The following is a 17,908-nucleotide window of genomic DNA, read 5'->3' as shown; positions in this document are numbered from 1 at the left end:
AGTTTCTTTGATAGTGATTAAGAAGTACACTTGTCTGTGGATATAAGTATTTAATAAGTTCGACATTAGCTTAGGGAAATGGCTATAATAGTAAAATACTTGACTTTAAAGGTCTAGAGTCCTTGGCTTTACAGGCTGTCATGGTAGAGAAGTAATTTACCATTTCAAACAGAATTTCTTTTTATTGAACAGTTTTTAAGTCCAATTAGAAAGCTTTTAATTACTCTTACCATAACATATCAAACAATGTTAACAGAAAAACAGAAATAGACATCTTTGTAGTTGTATAACTTTTTTTCAGTTATGGCATGGTTTCCTTATAGTACAAACTCTGTTGTTTATTAACAAGCTCAAGAGTATTAAGGACCGTCTTTACAATACCTTGGTGATGTTTGTTTTTTGTGAGGAAAAGAATATAGCAATGGGTACCCCTTTAAGACCAGTCCGCCAGCACAACCTGGTCCAGCCATATGGATATGCAGAGTAATTGAAATGCTAATTTTTGGAAATAACTAAGCCACACTCATAACCTGTGGTGAAACACATGTAAGTCCATATATCTATTGGTAACAGACTATATATTTAAGGTGTAAATGGTGTAGTAAATATTTGCATTTATATAGGGTTTTGTTAATCTATAACAACCTCAAAATAGTGATGTTATCTTACCTATGAATTATGATTTATAGAATTTCTTTCATGACTCTTATGTAAATTAGTGAAGAAAATCTCATCTAATGTTAATTAAATTAAATTGAATTTAGGGAACTATATATTGTGAGCTTTCAAGATTTTTAGATTTTATGGATTTTTCTGTTTATACACTTTCGCTTTATCCTTGCCTTCTCAGAGTTTCATGATAAAAATACAAAAGTAAAGGCTTTTGAGCTCAGAGATGAAATAGACTCTAATTATCATCATTTAATCAAACAAAATTGAGACAAAATGCATCCGAGTATTAAAGGACTCATCCATATAGAAAACTAAAGATTCATTGACAAAATTTAGATCACATTGCCAAGGTGTAAAAAGAGAAATGATAACGGAAAGATGATTTCCAGCAGGAGATGCAAAAATATTAATTACCAACATTTGTAAAAATGCTTTCAACTTAATGACGTTTTCTCTCAATTATCTCATTTGATTTTCACAGAATTCACATAATTGAGAGGTGTTGGAACAATTTTCAGATGACTCTATATCCTGTGATCTTTTTATTCCTAAACTAATTGGCAAAATGTCCCAAAGTACTTGGCTGCGTCTCCTCTGCTAAATCCCCACCTGGACAGATTCAGTTTCCAGAAGTTCCACAGACTCTGTTTAAACAGTAGCCTTCTGCAGTTACTTTTCCAATTCTGTCAATGACAAAGAACAACAATATGATGATCAGTCCAAATCCATCTCATATAATGAGAAAAACAACTAAGTGCCTATTGAATATTGGCTGTTAGGCAGTGCTTTACAATTGACTTCTTATTCCCTAACAGTTAAACAAAATAAAAAACAAAACAAAACAAAAACAAAAAGCAAAGGAAAACAAACAACAACAACAACAACAACAACAACAAAAACCCAAACAGGAGTAAAGAAGAAAGTGGCTACCCTTAACCTGATTTTCAACCATGCAACAATTTCTTCAACTTCTACATAATGAAGAGAACATAAAGTTACAACAATTAAAAATGTTGTGTATGAAGTTTCTACAGAACTAATTTTCTGGATGAAGTCATGACTGGTAATGTTATTATTAGATTGCTTATCACCTAAAATACTTGTCAGAAGAATTTAAATTTAGTTTGCAGGTGTTAGAAACTTTGTTATTTAAAGGTACAGTTTAGTGTGATGATGTCTTCTATAAACATTTAGGTCATTTTTCCCATTGACAAAAATAGTTTATATTGGTTGCTCAGGAATGTCTAAACTGGGAACTGATTTCACGGTGGGTCTGAGGATTTGTGCCTCTCATTAAAACAAATTCAGGTTATTTAGTTGCTTCCTATTTTCTGGCTGCTGGGAAGTTGATTTTATAATATTCTGTTTAGCACTTTTGAAAATACATTTCTTCATGTTAGCATCTCAGTTTCTTTAAAAAAAAATGAAATTTACAGGGGAAACCAAAAATAACAGAGTAAATACCACAAAATTTTGACCCTCAATTTAATAGAGAAGGATTTACAGTTGAGAGTCAGTTCATCTCTAAACTTGTTCACAGAAGATAGAGATAAAGGTATTTTGCTTTTTTTTCTTGGTTACTTTGTTTATTTACATTTCAAATGTTATCCCTTCCCCAGTTTTCCCTGTGCAAACTCCTTATCCCATCTCCCTCCTATTTCAAGTCATAGAGCTAGAACCATAAGAGCTACAATGGGAATTTAAAATAATAGTCCTCATAGCTGTTTACAAGCGGATCAATGGAATAGGATTGAAGACCCAGAAATGAACCAACGTACCTATGGTCACTTGGTCTTCGACAAAGGGGCTGAAAGCATCCAGTGGAAAAAAGATAGTCTTTTCAACAAATGGTGCTGGTTCAATTGGAGGTCAGCATGCAGAAGAATGCGCATCGATCCATTCTTATCTCCTTGTACCAAGCTCAACTCCAAATGGATCAAGGACCTCCACATAAAACCTGACACACTGAAACTAATTGAAAAAAAAACTGGGGAAGACCCTGGAGGACATGGGCACAGGGGAAAAGTTCCTGAATAGAACACCAATAGCTTATGCTCTAAGATCAAGAATTGACAAATGGGACCTCATAAAACTACAAAGTTTCTGTAAGGCAAAGGACACCGTCAAAAGGACAAAATGTCAACCAACAGACTGGGAAAGAATCTTTACCAACCCTAAATCCGACAGAGGGCTAATATCTAATATATACAAAGAACTCAAGAAAGTAGAACCCAGAGATCCAAATAACCCCATTAAAAAGTGGGGTACGGAGCTAAACAAAGAATTTTCACATGAAGAATTTCGGAGAGCTGAGAAACACCTTAAGAAATGTTCAACATCATTAATCATTAGGGAAATGCAAATCAAAACAACCCTGAGATTTCATCTCACACCAGTCAGAATGGCTAAGGTCAAAAACTCAGGAGACAGCAGGTGTTGGCGAGGATGTGGAAACAGAGGAACACTCCTCCACTGCTGGTGGGATTGTAAGATGGCGCAACCACTTTGGAAATCAGTCTGGCGGTTCCTCAGAAAACTGGGCATGTCACTTCCTGAGGACCCTGTTATACCACTACTGGGCATATATCCAGAGGATTCTTCAGCATGCAATAAGGACACATGCTCCACTATGTTCATAGCAGCCCTATTTGTAGTAGCCAGAAGCTGGAAAGAACCTAGATGTCCTTCAACGGAGGAATGGATACAAAAATGTGGTATATTTATACAATGGAGTACTATTCAGCCATTAGAAACAATGAATTCATGAAATTCTTAGACAAATGGATGGAGCTGGAGAACATCATACTAAGCGAGGTCACCCAGTCTCAAAAGATCAATCATGGTATGCACCCACTCATAAGTGGATATTAGCCTAGAAACTTCGAATACCCAGGACATAATCCACAAATTAAATGACGTCCACAAAGAATGGAGGAGTGGGCCCTGGTTCTGGAAAGACTCAGTGCAAGAGTATAGGGGAATTCCAGAACAGGGAAGTGGGAAGGGGTAGATGGAAGAATAGGGGGACGGAAGAGGGCTTATGGGACTTGCGGGGAGTGGGGACCCAGAAAAGGGGAATCATTTGCAATGTAAATAAAAATAAATAAATAAATAAATAAATAAAAAGATATATTAATGGTTTTTGCACTGATAGATCCTGGCAATTATGACAATTTTGGAATGCTGCTGTACTAAGTAATGAGTCCTTGGATTTCTTGTATTTGTAGAATCTAAACTTAAGGATGATCTCCACAGAAGACACAAAACAACAAAGCCTGTGTGATTAACCTGCTTCAGCGTATTTTATATATCGATTTTTACTGTTTTTGCAAAGCTGAACATCATATGCACTATTTCATTTGAGGCTCCTTGTGTGACATAGTCAGATGTGAGCTCATAGCCTGCAGTACTTGAGGAAACCAGGAAGAGAAAGAGGACATTTGCCAGAGTGAGATGGAGAAGCAATAAAGATCGGAATAGCAGGAGAAAAGAACTGAGAAAAATGGGTAAGGGGTCTAATTACAGAAGGGCATGGGAAGTAGACAGATAGAAGGAGGCAGAGGGCAAAGTGAGACAATGTCTGAAAACTTAAAAAGGAATCATGTGATTAACTAGTGACAAGCACCAGTTGTACATGTTAGTAAGCTTCACAGATTGATAAGTGAATAAAAATTAAAATTATAATTAGATGTTACCTAGCTTCAAGCAAACTAGCCATTATCAAAAGGTAAATGTAGCTGGCAGAAAAAAAAAAAAAAACAGAGAGCAAAGGAAAAGTATTGGAATGATAGAAATGTAAATTTGTATATAAATTATAGAAAATAATATATCACCTTCTCATATAATTAAAATCCAACTATGGAATGATTTGAACATGTGTTCAGAAGAAATAAAATCAATACATTGTCTAGTCCCTGATTTTAGTGAGATTGCTTCCAGTTTCTCTCTATTTAGTTTGACATTGGCTACCAGCTGGCTGTGTGGTTTTGGTATCAGCATAATTGTGGCTTCGTAGAAGGAGTTGGGTAGTGTTCCAACTCTCTCCATATCTTTTCAACATTGTACTTGAGGTACTAGCTAGGGCAATTAGACAACATAAGGAGGTCAAAGGAATACAAATTGGAAAGGTAGAAGTCAAACTATCACTATTTGCAGATGCTACGATAGTATACTTAAGTGACCCAAAAAAACTCAACCAGATTACTCCTACATCTGATAAACAACTTCAGCAAAGTTGCAGATTAGGAAATCAACTCAAACAAATCAGTATCCTTCCTATACTCAAAGGATAAGCAGACTGAGAAAGAAATTAGGGAAATGACACCCTTCACAATAGCCACAAACAATATAAAGTACCTTGGTATGACTCTGACCAAACATGTGAAAGTTCTGTATGACAAGTCTCTGAAGAAGGAAATGGAAGAAGACCTCATAAAATGGAAAACTCTGCCATGCTTGTGGATCAGCAGGATTAATATAGTTAAAATGGCCATCTTGCCAAAAGCAATATACAGATTCAATGCAATACCCATCCAAATCCCAACTCAGTTCTTCACAGAGTAAGAAAGAGCAATTCTCAAATTCATCTGGAATAATAAAAACCCCAGGATAGCTAAAACTATTCCCAAAAACAAAAGAAATCCTGGGGAAATCAGTATCCCGGACCTCAAGCAATACTACAGAGCAATAGTGTTAAAAACTGCAGGGTATTGGTACAGTGACAGCCAGGCAGATCAATGGAATAGGATTAAAGATCCAGAAATGAACCCACACACCTATGGCCACTTGATCTTCGACAAAGGAGCTGAAAACATCCAGTGGAAAAAAAATATAGCCTTTTCAACAAATGGTGTTTGTTCAACTGGAGGTCATCATGCAGAAGAATGCAAATTGATCCATCCTTATCAACTTGTACTAAGCTCAACTCCAAGTTCATCAAGGACCTCCACATAAAATCAGACACACTGAAACTAATAGAAAAGAAACTGGGAAAGTCACTTTAGGACATGGGCACAGGGGGAAAGTTTCTGAACAGAACACCAATAGCTTATGCTCTAAGATCAAGACTTGACAAATGGGACCTCATAAAATTACTAAGTTTCTGTAAGATAAAGGACACTATCAAAAGGACAAATCAGCAGCCAATAAATTGGGAAAAGATCTTCACCAACCCTACATCTGACAGAGGGCTAATATCCAATATATACAAAGAACTCAAAAAGGTAGACCCCAGAAAACCAAATAACCCTATTAAAAATGGGGTACAGAGCTAAACAAAGAATTTTAACCTGAAGAAATAAGATGACTGAGAAGCATCTTAAAAAATGTTCAACATTATTAGTCATTAGGGAAATGCAAATCAAAACAGCCCTGAGATTTCACAGACAGAACGGCTAAGATCAAAACCTCAGGAGAAAACAGGTGCTAACAAGGTTGTGGAGAAAGAGGAACACTTCTCCACTGCTGGTGGGGTTGCAAATTGGTACAACCACTCTGGAAATCAATCTGGCGGTTCCTCAGAAAACTGATCAAGTCACTTCCGAAGGACCCTGCTATACCAATCCTGGCATATAGTCAGAGGATTCCCCAGCATGTAATAAGGATACAGGCTCTAATATGTTCATAGCAGCCCTAGTTATAATATCCAGAAGCAGGAAAGAACCCAGGTGTCCCTCAGTGGAGGAATGGATACAAAAATTGTGGTATATATGCACAATGGAGTACTATTCAGCCATTAGAAACAAAGAATTCATGAAATTCTTAGACAAATGGATGGAGCTGGAGAACATCATACTAAGTGAGGTAACCCAGTCTCAAAAGATCAGTCATGGTATGCACTCACTGATAAGCGGATATTAGCCTAGAAACTTGCAGTACCCAAGACACAATCCTCATGTCAAATGATGTCCAAGAAGAACAGAGGAGTGGCCCCTGGTTCTGGAAAGGCTCAGTGCAGCAGTATAGGGCAGTACCAGAACAGGGAAGTGGAAGAGGTAGATGGGAGAACAGGGGGAGGGAAGAGGGCTTATGGGACTTTTGGGGAGTGGGGAGCCAGGAAAGGGGAAATCATTTGAAATGTAAATAAAAATATATCAGTTAAAAAATCAATACATTGAAGAATTAGCTATGGTCTATGTTAATTATATCTTAATTTACAATACCCAAAATGTGGAATCAATGTAAGTGATAATTAAAAAAACCAAAGCAAATGAATATATGTATTGAATTAGAATTCAGCCTTGTTGAAGAATAGAATTCCATTATTGTGACACCTGAGTGTATCTTTGTGGCATTATACTAAGTAAAATGAGTCAGGTACATAAAGACAAATCTAGAATGATTGTAAAATGTCACAAAGTTTCAGTAAGTCAGGAGATGCATCATATTCTCACAATAGTGAATAGTAATAAATAATGTACTTGGAAATATTGAAGAAGGCATATTATATACTACAAAAGGGGAGGTGAATTATCGAGAAGCTACAGCTAGCAGACTTAGTCATTTCTCAGCATATCTGTATCCCAAAGCATCTTGTTGTATACTCTAAATGTATACAAAATTTGTTAATGATCCTTAATAAAGCTGGAAAAAATGATGCTAAAAACAGCACCCAAATGCATGCAACAAGTTTGGCATTCATTGCCTATGTCACCATTCAGAGAATATGTCTGTGTAATATTTTTGTCTGCGTCTCCAACTTGGGCACTCAGTTTACTACCAAGTTCAATTTTAGAGTCCTTATTCCAGGAAGTTGAACTTGAGTCTATCCATATAAACTTAAAGTAACTTCAAGGAAACAGAATTGATCACAAGGAAATGCAATGGAAGGTGTGAAAGTTGATAATAACCTATAATGCCAGTGGTAATAACAAAGGATCTTTGTCAGAGATGATTCAGAAGGTGACACAATAGGTAGGTGCTCTGGTTAGTTTTGTTGTCAGCTTGACATACCTGGGAAAGGGGAATCTCAAGTGAGAAATTACCTTCATATGAGTCTATAAAAAATGTATCTGGCATTTTTTTGATTACTATACTGTGTATGAGTGGACAAAGCTCACGGTAGATGGTGCTGAACCTGGGCTCTATAACTCAGGCTGCAAAATAAGGTAGCTGGGCTTGCCAGTGGTGACACAGACCTTTAATTTCTGCACCCAGGAGGCAGAGGCAGAGGCAGAGGCAGGTTCTTCTCTGTGTGCTTGAGGACATCCTGTTCTACAGAGTGAGTTCAGGGAAAACCATGTCTACAGAAGGAAATCCTGTCTCAAACAAACAAGCAAATATAAGCAAGAAAACAAACAATAAAAGCAAAACAATAAAAACAAAAGACAAACAAACAACAAACAACAACAACAAACCTCAAAACAAAGATGATAAAATAAATAGCTGAACGCTTGGCTTCAGGTTTCTGGTCTGGGTTCCTGCTTCAGTGTTGCTTAATGATGGACTGTAAGACACAGGGTGACAGAAACCTTTTCTTTACCAAGTTACCTTTTGAGTCACTGTGTTTTTTCATAGCAGCAGAAAGGAAAGTCTGCAAACTCAAGGGAAATGCTGTTGATTTTGTCAGACATCTACAGATATTCAGCATGCCAAAATTAAATGCAATGTCCTGCCCTGCCTAACTCAGTGACCTGAGAAGCAAATCCTTAATTATGTGTTTAGGATGCTGGTTGTGAGCTATTCTCCTGTTCTGGATAAGTTATCTTTGACAAGTTAAAAGGCTACTTGGACAACCCATTGTTATGAAAAGTGGGATAGGATGGAAAGCTTACAGACACTGAAGTCAGAGGAGTTCTTGTGGAGGTTTGGCCTAGATCTGACACCATGAGTTTTATAGCCTGGCAGACAGCAGAGATGAGGAAAGGATTATAAATAGAATGTCTTCAAAGAGGTGGACAGAGTTTAGGAAACAACAATATGCTACGCCATAGTGTCCTTAGACTCATAATTGATAAAAACCTTCTTACCAATGTGAATGCAAGCAGGGAAGCAGTTGCTAGGAATTTAACATATTTGCTGGTCAGGGAGCTTGAAACAAAAGGACATATGTTATCTACAGTGGTATAGCAATGAAGGTATTTGAAATATAGATAGAATAAACTCCCAATCTCCTTTTCCTCTGATAAATATTAAAGAGAAAGAAGAGAAGAGAAGAGAAGAGAAGAGAAGAGAAGAGAAGAGAAGAGAAGAGAAGAGAAGAGAAGAGAAGAGAAGAGGAAAGGAGGAGAAACAAGCACAAGGAAATGACTTGAAGCAGTCATTAAGATCAGCCCGTCTTCACTGGAACTGGGATATGGTTTAGAATGAGGGAGGTGCGTTTCAACCATTATGTGCATGAATGGTAGATCGATGAAATGAAATCTCCCATTATTAAATATGAGTGACACTTATATACCCATTGAGTATCATTTGTAGTCTTGTCCTTATTTTGCACATTAGAGTATAAGACAAAACCAGAACAGGGTTCTGGGTTTGGGAAGTGGGAAGGGATGGGTGGGAGAACAGAGGGAGGGAAGGGGACTTATGTGACTTTTGGGGAGTGGGAAACCAGAAAAGGGGAAATCATTTGAAATGTAAATAAAAAATATATCGAATATTTTTTTAAAAAAAGAATATTCATAATGTTGATTGTATTTTGTAGAAAAATGAGGTAAAGTAATACAAATTTAGTTTTTGAAATATTTGTGAAAACATTATTAAAAGGAGAGACCTACAGACATGTGAAATGCCATAATAAAAGCTTCGGAGCATTTAAAAAAACAACAACAACAAAAAAGACTAAAGGCATCACTTGTTCCCTGTCAGCTTTGTAGCCAGCAGGAAACACTACAGTATCAGTCATCATCCACATAGCTTTATTAGCAATAGAAACACCATAGTAATAATTATTTTCATGTTATATGTGTTTTCCAATTTCTCAACATGCTTTTCTTTCTTTAGTTTTCATAGTTCAAGTATACTTTTACTCAATTTGTGTCTACTTAAATTGAATTCAAATATAGTTCTGTTACTTGCTAACCCATAGACAAACTTGAACAGGTGACTGGTATTTCATGTGTTTGTTTCAATAAATATAAGAATTATTTAAATATATATCAAACATTTTTGGCTAATGCATAAAAGCCTTCATTAAATTATATATATATATATATATATATATATATATATATATATATATATATATATATAGTGTATGTGTATAGCCCCAACAATTTAATTTATATTTATATAAATTGTTTACATACAAAATAACCAATTAACCAATGATCATAATTTCTTTTTTTTAAATATTTTTATTTTTCTATATTCTTTGTTTATATTCCAAATGATTTCCCCTTTCCCAGATTTCCCCTCCCCATATGTCCCATAAACAAGTAGAATTTTCTTCAAAATATTACTATAAATATATAATACAATACATAAAGTCCTTTTTAATCATCAATGCACTCATATAAGTATGGGGTTTTGCCATTACTACTAATAATGAATTTTTCCCCTTTGGTAATTGGATTTCCACAGTAGGGACAATGGGATGGATTAATGTTGCTTTTGTTAACAAACCTCAACCTCTACTTCATAGCATTTGCTCTAGGATATGGTAAGTTTGAGCAAAGAAACAGGAGGGACTGTCTTAAGGTATCCTCTTTACAGACTGAAAAAATGTTTGGTAAGACAAGGGAATGAGAAGGAAGCTTTATAAATGTACTTAGTAAATATTTTTTTATCAATTGTTGAACCTAAAAAAACAAGGTACATTTTTTCCAAAGATCTACTTTAAGTGAGTTTTGCCAGCAAAGAAAATGAACAAGGGTAACATAAGAAAGAGAAGGACAATAAGTACATTTATTTGGCATAGATATTAAAGCCTAGTGGCAAGGCAATTATGATTTACTATTCTCCCTTAATGGAAGTATTAAAATATGTATATGTTATTTATAATGTACAGAAAGCTATATAGTTTGTAATCTCTAAAGAGAACCCATATTTTTCATAGAATAATATCCAGAGGTAATCTTATGTATTGAAATACTTTTGGTTTGTAATCTATGCAAGATTATAAATGAAACCTCTTATAAATTCCATAGTATATGTCTAAGAGACAGCACCTGTTTATATATGTATGCATGTGTGTGTTGTACGAATAAAAATATGTGTATGTGTGTGTGTATGTGTGTGTGAGTGTATGTGCACTCACATGAGAGCTACCATATTGATTGCTATCAGAAAATTCATTAAAAATTTGGGAAATGTTGATAGTTTGCAAAACATAGGTAAATAGAGGATGTGTGTGTAGGGTTTCCTTGCATCTCGGAAGCCTTGAATGCCCTTACTTGCAGTTTGTTCATAGGGTGGTAGAATTGCAAGGACATGGTTTAGTGTCCCTTGGCTTTTGTCCTAGTGCAGTCAGAGATAAACCCTGTGACCTTGAGCAACATCATTTTCACCTCGCTGCTTCCTAGGTTATTCATCTCTGAAGCACAGAGGCTGAACTCTGTGAACTCTGCGCTTTCATGAGAGGTAGAATTTTATGATTCTCAGTGAGTTAATTATTGAGGTCTTCTGTGGTCAAGTTTGCATCTTTCATTGTTTAAGGCAGCAATAAACAAGAATAACCTCTGCTCCAAAATTAGAATATCCAGTAACTTGTTAAAGTAGATGAAAATATTCTACAAAGAGTCATTATGTGATTTGATCTAGGCATGAGGCTGAAACATTCAAAACAAAGCCTATTTACCATTTCTTTAAGTACTTCTCTTGTTCAAAAACATAGCACCACAGAGACTCATTATTCTATGTAGTTCAAAGCTCTGTAACACTGTGGGTGCTTTGGTTAATGCTTTTGCTGTAATCTCGACTGTCTTCAGATCTGCCCCTGCTCCTTGTCAGTGCCAGTGACAAAGCATGCTTTCTCTTACAAACACAGAGTGAATTTAAAGAAAGGCATGACAGCATTTTTCCTGTTGATTAGATTTCTTTGGTTGCATGTTATCTCTCATTTCCCCAGTATGAGGCCACTGGCCTGTGTTTCAACTCTAATTCCCCTCACAGATGTTAAAGAAACTAATAATATCCCCGGGGCCTGTCTTAGACTAGCAGAAAAGACAGTCTATCTTTGGGATACTTTAACCTCTGTTTTCAGAACCTTAGCCAAGTGCCTAGCTTGTGCACCCACCCCATTCTCCCAGGGCTAAATTTCAATATTGTCAACAGCTGGCAAATATTTAGCGTTGTGCCTACTCAAGGACTCTGTCTTACAATAGTGGATTCAGGGGTATAATTTTACCAGATGTGAATGTCACAAAGACCTCTTCGTCTCAGGAGCAAAAAGGGAGTAAAAAAAAAATCACTGTAGATACATGAACATCCACATGGGGATTGTATAAATTGTATATGTAAAGACTGCACAGGAATACAGAGTATATGAACAAGCGGACGTTGCTTTAAGGTTTAGCCTTCAACAAGGTCATTTTCATTTCTCAAGCCTCAGTTCTCTAATCAAAAAGAAGAAAGCTGTGTAAACTCTACATGTCCCCCTCCCCTCGATGGTGTTACCTGGACTGATTCATGGATAAGCCTCTCAAACTGCCTTGCAACTCAAATGGGTTTTCTAAATATCAGTTCCTTTCTCTGAGAAAATATTGTCAGCATAAGCTGAGCATTTGTAATTCCAGTTAGCAGAAGCCACAATTAAAAGCTGCATAGCAAACTTGTATAAAAGTTGGAAGCCAGCACATGTAAGCGAGTAGATAACAACAGAGCTACAGCTTACACTTTTTTTTTTTTTTTTTTGGCTTTTCCTTTTGATTTTAAAGCAGTGGAAACTGTTCTGGCTCTTTCATATGCAGAAGTTACAATTTTACTCCAGTCCTCCCCAAACTCTGGCTCTTGTGTTCTTTCTCCCCCCTCTTCCATATCTGTTCTTGAGCCCCAATGAGAGATGGGATATAGATGCCAAATTTGTGACTGAGCAGTCTGCTGACACTTATTCTTTGCAATTTGTCAATTTACGAGTTTCTATATTATCCATCATCCACTGAACAAAGAGATTTCACTGATGACATTTGATAGCGTCACTAATATACAGGAAGAAAGGTAGAAATTTAGGAAGTAGTTTGTATTATATGTCCATTTAGCAGCAGATCATAATATGTTCACCCTTGGGGTGTCTATGAACTTCCAAATTATGCTTGGGGGATTGATCCATATTTATAATATTAGGCATATGTTTCCTCCTGTGGAGCCGGCACTGTAAACTCAATCAGAAAGTGGTTGGTAACCCCATATAGTCTGGGACACTGTAGCACTTGTAGGCATATCTTGTCACACTGTTCATATGGCAGTTCACAACGTGTACGTCTGGGAAAGACCTTTGTTGACTTTTACCTCAGCAACCTGCATAACATCTTCCAGTTCTATAACACTGAGCCAGAATGGAGGAAGCTTCTTGGTCAATACCAATTTGATTTCTTCATGTCTCATGCTCAGTGTGTGTCTTCATAAACGACAGGCTTACTGTAAAGTTCTGGTGGAAACCATGACCAGTGACAATATCTGTACTCTTTTGGTGTCTCTGGAACACCTCTTTCCAGCAACTCAGTTGCATTTAGCTGTACTGTTTTGGATGTCTAAGAAACACCTCTTTTCAACTACTCAGTGGCAATAAACTACTATTTTATGTGTCTAAAATAATTTTATATCCATATATATGTATCCATATGGGATATACATATTATATTATATTATATTATATTGTATTGTATTGTATTGTATTGTATTGTATTGTATTGTATTATATTATATTTCCTTGTGAATTTTGAAAAAACTCAATATTAGATGTCCATCCTCTAAACCACTTTTTTGCCCTAATTTCACTTTCTTCCCTCTCTCCATGTTTGTATTAGAGTGAGCTAGATAGTGCTTCTGAATGCTGTTTTGAGGAAACAATTGGCACTTATGATAGGCTCTGTGTGTGTTATAGCAGACCTCACTAATATTTTCCTGATATCTTTTCAAGCCACAAACCCCAAAAATTAGTTAGTACTTGTTAGAAATCTGCACAATTTAACATAATGCTATCCCTCGAGTGTTTTACAGATTTAGAAAAGTACTCAGAGGAATGGAAGCATTCAAATAACCTGACAGATGTTATATTACATAGCTGGAAAATGTCACCTGGATCCACTTGGGAGTTGAGTAAAGATGTCTGTCCTGGGTTTAGGCTACCTTCCATTGGGTTGTTGATGAGAGAGGCCCCAGTGGCCTCAGAAACTGTAAGGCCTGTTGCTACTGCCATGTCTTACATACTATAAACTAAATTGGTGGGTCTCAATCATTTTAATGCTTTGATTCCCAAATATAAATTTATTTTTCATTGTTACTTTATAATTTTAAGTTTACTAGTATTATAAAGTTTAGAGCAGACATCTGTTTTCTGATGGTCTAGGCAAACACTATGAAAGGGTCATTAGATTCTCAGAGTTCACAACACACATGCTGAGAACACCAGCACTAGGTGCTTAGCCTTTAATGATGAATATATTCTGTTTGATTTCATAATGTGGAGACATCAAGATGTGATTGAGATAGAAGCTTCTCCATGCTTGCTTGCTTTCATCATACTGAAAAGTAATATTCATTTTGACTTTTGGGAGAGAATGGTTACTAACTGTTCTATGTAATTAGGTACCAACAGGCTATAAAATGCTAGAAATCTCCACTGGCACAATAGCAGAACAATTATTGTGGAAAAGATTATAGGATAGGAAAAAACTTGTGGATGAGAACTTTATAAGGTTCAGTAGGTAGGTCACTGATAGTGTTCTTTTAAGTGTGAATTCTGTTACTATGGGATTGCATTTAAAACATCTGTGATAATATTCACAGATTACTGTTACTCACTAATCTTGTTTTCTAGTGGAAAGAAGTTTCTGTTTTGGCTGTAGACAATGGTGTCTGTTACAACTCACAGTTGATTAAGCTGCTAAGAAAATATTGCTGTTTTTTATGGCAAAATAGTTCAATACTAAACATAAATGGGAGACAATAACCCTACATCTAAGTTTACTTCTTCCAAAGTTCAGAGATACTGAGGCAAGAGTGGAGAAAAGAATGTAAAGCAAGAAGAATAGCTGTTGTATTGTGTAGTAATTTCCTTTGAGATGAAACATTAGCAGGAAGTAGTAGTAATTTCATGAGATTTACAAGACTAATGTTTAACCCCCCACCCCAGACACACCTTTTTTCAGCCTCCTCTGTCCAGGTGAAAGGGCCATGTTACGGTTCAGATGAGTCCCCTCAGCACATTTAGCTTTTCTGTCTCTCACTTTCCAGTCTCCTGAATTGTTAAAACACATTCCTTTCCTTTATAAACTGCCAATCAAGAGCATTACACTTTAGGATAAGAAAATGAGCCATAGTGGTTAAATATACAATAAGACACTATGTTACAATTATGTGAATAATAATCATCCAGACCTTGAGGATAACATGATTTTCATACTGGAAATAGGGATTCCATGGATATACTATTGGAGAGCCAGTGTCCTGCTGTATTGAAACTATAGGAAATAAAGAAAAGCCATGGGTTAAAAAAGAGGCCTGCCCATTTACCACCCTACACTGCTGCATATTTCTATTCAGTTTCCTGGCTCTCTGGACTTCTCTCCTTTCTCCCACTATACCAGATTCTGTTGCTCCATTCCCCCCTTCCCTTCTAACTGGGATTGAAGCATCCTCACTTAGACCTTTCTTCTTGTTAAGCTTCACATGGGTCTGTGAGTTGTATTATGGGTATTCTGATCATTTTGGCTAACATTCACTTAGCAATAAGTACATACCATGTGTATCATTTTGGATTACCACAATCAGGATGATATTTTCTAGTTCCATCCATGTGCCTGCAAAATTTATGATGTATCAGACGCAAGGGATGTGGGAGGTTCTCAGGACCCAAAGGGGATGACATTAGTCAAAATGCCTAACAGCAGAGATTTAGAACCTGAAGAGACCACCTACATTAGATAGACATGGGTCCCATTTGAGGGATGGGGCCACCCACCCATCTCAAAATTTATAACCCAGAATTGGTCCTGGAAATTCAGGGGCAAAGTGGAGCAGAGACTGAAGGAAATATCATCTAGAGAACATCCATTTTGAGATCCATCCCATGTGTAGACACCAAACTCTGATAATATCTCTGATGCCAAGATGTACTTGTAGACATGAGCCTGGTATGACTGTCTTCTGAGAGACTCTGTGCTCACTTGACTGAGACAGATGCAGATGCTCACAGCCAACCAGTGAACTAAACCTGGGGGACCCCTATGGAAAAGTTAGGGAAAAACTGAAGGAGCTGAAGGAAATTGCAATCTATAGCTTCCCATGGGGAAGTTAATACAACAGTAACAACTAGTTGGATCTCTCAGAGCTCCCATCGCATATATGGGCTAGGCAGTAGCCCTTGTTATATGTGTAGGAGAGGACTGCTGTGTTTGGCCTCAGTGGAAGGGGTTCTTGGTCTTGCAGAGGCTTGATGCTCCAGAGAAAGGGGAGGTGGGAGTGGGTGTGTATGTGGGGGAGCACCCTCTTAGAGGCAAAGGGAAGGAAGGGGGCATGTGCTGGGGGGCTCATGGAGAGGGAACTGGAAATGAGAACAACATTAGAATTTAAAGTAAATAAAATAATTAATAAAAATAAAATAAATTTTATAAAGGTATGGAGCTGGAGAGATGGCTCAGAAATGAAGAGTTCTTACTGCTCTTACAGAGTTTCCTGTAACTAAAGTACCTAGGGTGTCTGATGCCCTCCTTATGTCCCTCCAGATACCTGGACTCATGTGCACATGTCTATATCACAACAAGGACACCTGGGCAATTAGAATTTGCAAAACCTGGAAACGACTTAGTTATAGCTAGGGTTGTTACCAGCTACTGTGTACGTAAAATCATTGTCCAAAGCAAGATAGTTTTTGGCATTCAAAAATGGTAACTGAAACTGGAAACCAAATAAGTTTTCTATTGTTGTCTCTGTACTTTCCATCATTGTGACTTTTTTCTGCCGAGAATAGGCAATAATTGCAAAGAATATAAAAGTCTAATTGAAGGGTCTGGAGAGATGGCTCAGTGGTTAAGAGCACTGACTGTTCTTCCGAAGGTCCTGAGTTTAAATCCCAGCAACAACATGGTGATACATAACCATCAATAATGGAATCTGATGCTCTCTTATGGTGCTGTTTGAAGACATATGCAGTGTGTTTAGATATAACAATAAATAAATCTTTTAAAAAAGTCTAATTGAGGTATAGAAAAAAGGTACACTCTGGTCTTCTCCAGGTGCAGTATTCTTAATAATTGTCCAACAACATAAGGAAAATACACTACCACAAATGCTTCACATTTCTATAAGATAAAGCAAGGAGAACACACTGGCAGAACAGTATTATTTAGATGTTCAGAAGTTTTTCTGTTCCTTATAGTGTCGTTCAAAATATCAGCCCATTTGTAGATTATTATAGTTTATGTAATATAACCTTTGTTATCCCCTTAATGTTCAAGATGTTTATCACAATGCCTACTCTTCTATTTCTGTTATTAAAATTAGAATGTTTCCTCCTGCTGCCTCTTCTTCCTCTTCTTTTTCCTCCTTTTCTTCTTGTTCTCCTCCTTTTTTGTCCTTCTTCACCCTCTTTCTCCTCTTCTTTTCCCTTCCCCTCTCTCTCATCATACTTTCTCTCTTTCTTCCTCTTTTACCACAATTGTTGTTTCCTGAATTTGGGGTTTGGAGCATAACATTAACTTCTAGGGAATACTTAGACACTGTGATTTAAATTTTTTTTTGTTTCTTTTTTCTTTTTGTGTTTCACTTAGTATTATGTAACATATATTTTAGTAGTCTATGACTCTTGGATATTCTATTCTATTTTATTCTATTCTATTTTCTCCTTTATTTCTTCCTGTGATTTTGATTTTTGCTTTTCAGTTCTTGAATTTTCTAAAGCTGAAAACATCTTCCTGTATTATTGTCCTATCTATGCACAGGAGTATAAAATAATTTTTGAGTATTGTGATTTGAATCTAATGTTTGTGTTTCCTTCATATGACTTCTAATTAAGCCTTATATGTCTCATCAATTATTTTATACTTCTTACTATATCTTCTAGTCACATTAGCATAGTTTTTTAATTCCTATAGTGATAATTCCAACACAATTGCCCTATGTTTTTACTGGTGTTTTTTCT

This window comes from Apodemus sylvaticus, chromosome 4 (assembly GCF_947179515.1).
Source record: "Apodemus sylvaticus chromosome 4, mApoSyl1.1, whole genome shotgun sequence".
In the NCBI taxonomy this organism is placed as follows: domain Eukaryota; kingdom Metazoa; phylum Chordata; class Mammalia; order Rodentia; family Muridae; genus Apodemus; species Apodemus sylvaticus.
Note: the sequence above shows the minus strand (reverse complement) of the source record.